Source organism: Octodon degus, unplaced genomic scaffold, assembly GCF_000260255.1.
Source record: "Octodon degus isolate 3935 unplaced genomic scaffold, OctDeg1.0 scaffold00184, whole genome shotgun sequence".
Taxonomy (NCBI): Eukaryota; Metazoa; Chordata; class Mammalia; order Rodentia; family Octodontidae; genus Octodon; species Octodon degus.
This window is the reverse complement of record NW_004524760.1, coordinates 715,536-721,313: the sequence shown is the minus strand read 5'-3', so window position 1 is coordinate 721,313 and position 5,778 is coordinate 715,536.

Sequence of the window (5,778 nt, the reverse complement as noted above, 5' to 3'; positions counted from 1 at the left end):
AGAGCTGGCCTGGGCTGGGGACTGGTGGGGCTTGGCCTGGCTGTCCCCTGGTGCTGTCACTGTGGTAGAAATTTCTCTGTCCCCTGCCTGGCTGGGAGTTGGTGGGGTGGAGACACACCTTTGTGTACCTGAGTGCATAGGGGTGCATATGTGTAAACATGGGTGTGAGTGTGGAAAGAAGGGTGGATGACTGTGTAGGTGTTGGACAGCATGTGAGAGCCCGGGTGTGTGTGAGTGTGAAGGGGTGAGCAGGCGTGATTGTGTAAGTAAGAGTGTGTGGGTGTGTATGTTAAGGTGAGAGGATTGTGTGAGTGTGACTATGTGACCGCATGACTGATGTGAGCATATGTGTGTGTCTGCATGTGGAAGTTGCATATGTGTAAGTTTCGTGTGCTTTCTGAGGGTCACACAGCTGGCGGAGGGTGTGTGGCAGACCCTGTTCTGTCCTGTTTTTCCCCTCCTAGGCCCAGCTGTGGGCTAGGACTCAGTCACAGCAGGGTATGGGGATTTGGGGATGCAGACTACCTGCACAGACAGGACACTCCTGGCCCCAGGGCTGGCCAGCAGCTGGCTGTGGATTGATGGGGATGACCAGAAAGAGAAGATAGAGAGAGCAGAGGCAGGGCCAGGGCCAGGTGAGCTCATGTCCAGGCCTTTCTGCAGCTGTAAACAGAGAAAGAAGGGCAGTGGGGAGGGAAGCTGGAGGATGGGGCCCGAGAAGGACACCCAGGTGGCCCTGGGAGCCTCTGGCCTGCTTGTGAGGGAACAGCTCTCTGAGAATCTCCAGCCTGACAGGAGTCTGGCTGTACTGAGCTGATCTGGGCACATGTGGCCCTCAAGCTCTCCTGGCACTCCTGTGGACCTCAAACGGAGTGGTGAGTTGGGTTGGGGGTGCCCAGTGCTGTCAGCCCTTGAAGCCAGTCTAGTCCCCCATGGCATGCTTGGGGTAGAGGCTCTAGGGGAGAACCTACGGCCCCCCTATTGGAGGTGCTGGCACCTGCTTCTTCCTGAGGCCTGGCCTCAGGCTTGGTAGGCAGATGTGATGCAGGCACAGTGACATGGGATTTGGGGACTGAAGTGCTTTGCACTGGAATGGAAAGTGGGCTAGGGAAGGGGGGACGGCCATGGAGAAACCCCAAGAGCAATCAAGTAATTGTGGCACCATGTATGTGCCAGCTCAGACTCGCCTCTTGTATGCGTCGCACTTGCTGTTCCTTAGTGGGGCGCACTTTTCCCTGCTCTTGGCTGGTCTGGTGCTGCTTCATCCTTCAGTGCTTGCCCGGAAGCTGCCATCTTGGAGTAGCTTTTCTGGACCCTGAGATTATCCTTGGAGCAGCCCTGTTCACCTCTCCCCCAGGCTTGTCTGCCCATGTCCATCTCTCCTCACCCCCCCCCCAGTGTTCTCTGGTGCCGTGTTATTCCTGGTCAGTGGTGGGTGGTCATCAGTGTTTGATGAGTGAAAAAAATAAGCACACTTATTGAGCCAGGAATTTTCTAGAAATTCTTCAGCTGAACCTATAAATAAAAACCCTAGTTAAGCTCTTGTCTGGGGCAGACCCTGTTGTAACTGCTATCCCCACGTGGATGTCAGGGTGGAATGGTCATGTGGACTGGGAAGGTGGTCCTGCACTTCCCATGTCTGTGTGAAGGCTGCTATCATTACAGCAGCCCTGCTACCTGCATGTTGTGTGGCCTTGGGCAAGTCACACTCCATCTCTGAGCCTTGGCTTGTTTATATGTCACACAAGGTGGAAGGACATCACTGCTGCTCACCTCTATTGCAGCAGGATGGCCAGATGGCCCTTGGGTTTCAACCAGAGCTCTGCTCTTTTCTCTTCCTTGCCTTGGGGTTGAATATGAGTCCATTTGAAAAAGGTCCCTGCTGCTAAAAGTGGTGAACAAATCTGGAAGATGATGACTGGTGAAGGCTCATCCTCAGGCTCCCTGTAGGTGTAGTGCCGGGCCTGGTTCCGCCCACTGTGGGTTTCCATGCTGGGTCCTCTTGGGCAAACTGCTCAGCCTCTCTGTGTGTCTCTCAAAACCTTTCTGGTTCGAGAGACATACAGAGGCTCCTTCTGGGTGCCCTCAAAAGTAGATGGTGTGGGGGGCAGGTGCTGGGGGGCTCCAGAGGAAAGTGTGTACCTGATTGGGTGCATGGCCCTCTGGACAGACTTTTGGGAAGGAAACGCTTCCTTTCAGCTGTCGGGAACCTCCTTGGTAAAGGCTGTACTGGAAGGGCCAGGCAGCTGAATCCCTACCATGCTGCTCAGGGGAAGGCTGTGGGTGTCAGTAGCTGACTGCATGGTTTGCCCTGGTGGCTTTAAGACAAAAACCACCAGGCCAGGCCAGGGCACCTGCATCTGCCTTTTTTTTTTTTTTAAGGAACTGGGGGTTGAACTCAGGCCCTTGCACTTGCCAGGCTGCATCTTCCTTTCTTACCAGCCTCCCTGCATAGATTTAGGCTTAGAATCTATCTTTTCTTTTCTTTCTTTTTTTGCGGAACCGGGGATAGAACTCAGGCCCTTGTGCTTGCCAGGCAAGCCCTTATTCTACTGAGCCAACTCCCTGGCTCTGAATCTATCTTTTCAACCTCTGCTGATTTTTCTCTACCAGAAGCTGGGAATCAACACCTGCAGCAGGGATGGGATTTACCCAGAGGCAGGGCTGCAGGAGGCCCCATGACATCCGACCTGGGCTTTCTTTCTCCTCAGCAGTTGTGCCTCTATGACATGGGATTTTCCACAGGGACATGTCTGCTTTCAGCCAGGAGCTCTCAGAAGCTGGGGCTCTACCAGACAGAAGCCCAGGCCACTGCCCACTGTACTGGTAGGCAGTGCCTGCTACGGCCCCTCCCCCAGGTCCTACAGCCTATGTGCTCCTTTCTGTTCTTGCCTCTCAGGGATGGATGGGCTGGGCCACAGGGCCTGGTCACTATCAGAGGTCCTGCAAACTGGTCACTGGGCAGGCTCCTGACACAGAGGAGGGATTGCTGCTGAGTTTGTGACACAGGTGGCGCCAACCTGTGAACAGAGGGCAGGCACTTGCTCCCCACTATCCCTGAGGATCTCAGACTGTGCAGCCCCCAGATCTTCCCTCTGCCCCCCAGTGTTCCCTGCATGAGACTAGAAACAGTCTAAGTGACCAAGTCGGAGAAAGTTTTGTGGTTGTGGGAAGAGGAAGCGCTTTGTGGATATTCCCTTCAGCTTCGCCAAGCAGAGTGGTGCTGCAGAGCCCGTCTGTTGAGCCTCCCTGTGTGCCAGGCCTGATTCAAGTTCATGCCATTGCCCTTCTTCTTCCCCTTCCCCTTGCACTCCTCCCCTCTTCTTCTTTTGTGGAACTGGTGGTTAAAGTTAGGGTGATGAAGCACTGAGCTACATCCCTATCTCCAGCTTTATTTATTTATTTAAAATTTCCTGCTAGGGGGAAAAAAAAAAATTCCTGCTAGGACTTCACTAAGCTTCCCAAATTTCCCTGGAACTTGTGATCTTCCTGCTTCGGCCTCCCAAGTAGCTGGGATTATAGAATCACCACTGTGTTAGAGGAATTGTAATACTGCTGACTTACTGAGCACTTGCCTCACGCTAGAAGCCAGGCAGTGGGCCAAGACTGCCTGCGGGTGATTTCATTAATAGGTTCCACACTGTTATTATTATCTGTTATTCTTATGTTGCAGAGAAGGAAAATGAGGCCCTGAGAGGTAAAGTGAATTGTGTAAAGCTGCACAGCATCGTCGAAAGATGCCAGCCCAGAAGCAGGGGCCTAAACTCCTAAGCTGCTTATGCGGCTGCTCAGATTCTTCCTGCCTTCCAGACCTTTCTCTCTGCCACATGCATGGCTGCTTTCTTCCCTCTGCTAAGCAGTTCACGTTTCTGCCCATCTATTGTCTGGTGTCTGATCTTAGTAGAGCCTGTAGTTCTGTAGACACCAGCTCCAGCTCTCCCTGTTGGGGGCACCTCTCTCTGTCTCTCTGTCTCTCTCTGTCTCTCTGTGTCTCTGTCTGTCTCTGTCTGTCTGTCTCTGTCTCTCTCTCTCTCTCTCTCTCTCTCTCTCTGTCTCTCTCTCTCTCTCTCTCTCTCTCTCTCTCTCTCTCTCTCTCTCTCTCTGTGTGGTACTGGGGATCAAACCTGGAACCTTGGGCTTGTCAGGCAAGTGTTTATGCCACTGAGCTATCTCTCTGGCTCTTCTTGATTGATTCTGGAGTTGGGCAGCATTTCATTCCAGAATAGAATGATGGTTTCAATGAGCTAAGCAGAAAAGACTGAGTTTAAAACAGAAGGGTCAGGGAGATGGTGTTAATGTGGGGCAAGCAAACTGCAGCCTCAGCCACACTTTCCTGAAAACAAATAACTTGAATAATCTGGGGTTAACCTACCCATTATTTCTTTGTTCTCTCACTCTTTCCAAGCCTTATACAGAAAATGAGTCTGAAAAGATCAATGCGCCTTTTTTCCTTTTTTTTTTCCCCTCAGGAGGCTGAGGCAGGAGGATCTCAAGTCGAGACCAGATAGGTCTATATAATTAAACCTTGATTTTAATATAATAATGACAACAAAATTATCCCAACTCAGGAATTCTGGCACGGTGGCAGAAAGTAGCTTAAGATTCTTCTGTGTTAGACAGGGCCTTGTGTGGGCTTGGTGTCAGTTGCAGGAAGTGGAAGAGAATGAAGGCCCAGGGAGACATGGAGGCTAGGACAGGCCACAGAAAAGAGGGGTAGAGTGGAGGCCTACAGAGCCATTTCTCTGCTCAGACAGTCCTTGCTGGCTGTTGCAAGTCCAGCCCGACTTGCTTGTCCCATCTGTGAGCACCAGGGGCAGCCTGGTGGTCAGCAGGGAGCAATGCCAGAGGGAGGCTCCACAGAGGTGGGGGACGCAGGAGGATGGGGAGGATGGTTCATGGGGAGACAGGCCTGGCCTCAAATGTGGGTACCTGTGAGCCGCTCCAGAGGGCTCCCTGAAGCCCCTGGGTCCAGGTAGCAGGGTGGGCGGGGCCCTGTGTGTGTGCAGCTGGGTGCTAAGAACCTTGGCGGTGTAGCTGGAAACCTCATTTGTGCCCAGGGTGGCCAAGTGGGATGGACAGTTTATCCCAGGAGCTGGCATCTGATGGACTTAATTAATGTCATAAATCCTGCGGCAGCTCCCAGCCATGTGGCCTTATTATCCGGTGCAGACGCAGCCCGAGGAAAGCTGGATTCAGCACTGCTCCATGAGCATCCCTGAAGTTCACGGCCTCGCCGCTGTCTCGCAGCTCATGCGGCATTTTCTCAGTTGGGTCCGAGTTTGCTTATGGAATCAGCAGTCTGGCCAAATGGATTTAAAGGCGTACACAACTCTCTCAAGCAAAAACCTTCTCTCTCAGCTTAAGCAACTCCGTTTGGACAACCACTTGCTAAAAGACTTGATTCTCAGAAATGTTTCTGCTAATTGACAGTCATGTTTAAGACCCAAGACCCACAGAGAGAACTGGAACTCTTTTTTTTTCCTCAGCAGGAATCAAACTCCACATCTTGCGCTTGCCAGGCAGGTGCTTATTCCAATGAGCTATCTCCCCCGCCAGAATTGGAACTCTGACAGCCAACACACGAGCAGTGGGAAGTACGCTTGCTCTTGTGAGTGAGGTGGAGGGATGTCTCCTTCCTTCCTCCCCCTTGCACTCCTCCCCTCTTCTTCTTTTGTGGAACTGGGGATTAAATTTAGGGTGCTGGGGCTGGTGAAATGGTTCAGTGGTCTAAAGCACCTACTTAGAACAAGCTTGGCAAAGCACAGGGACTGCGGTTCA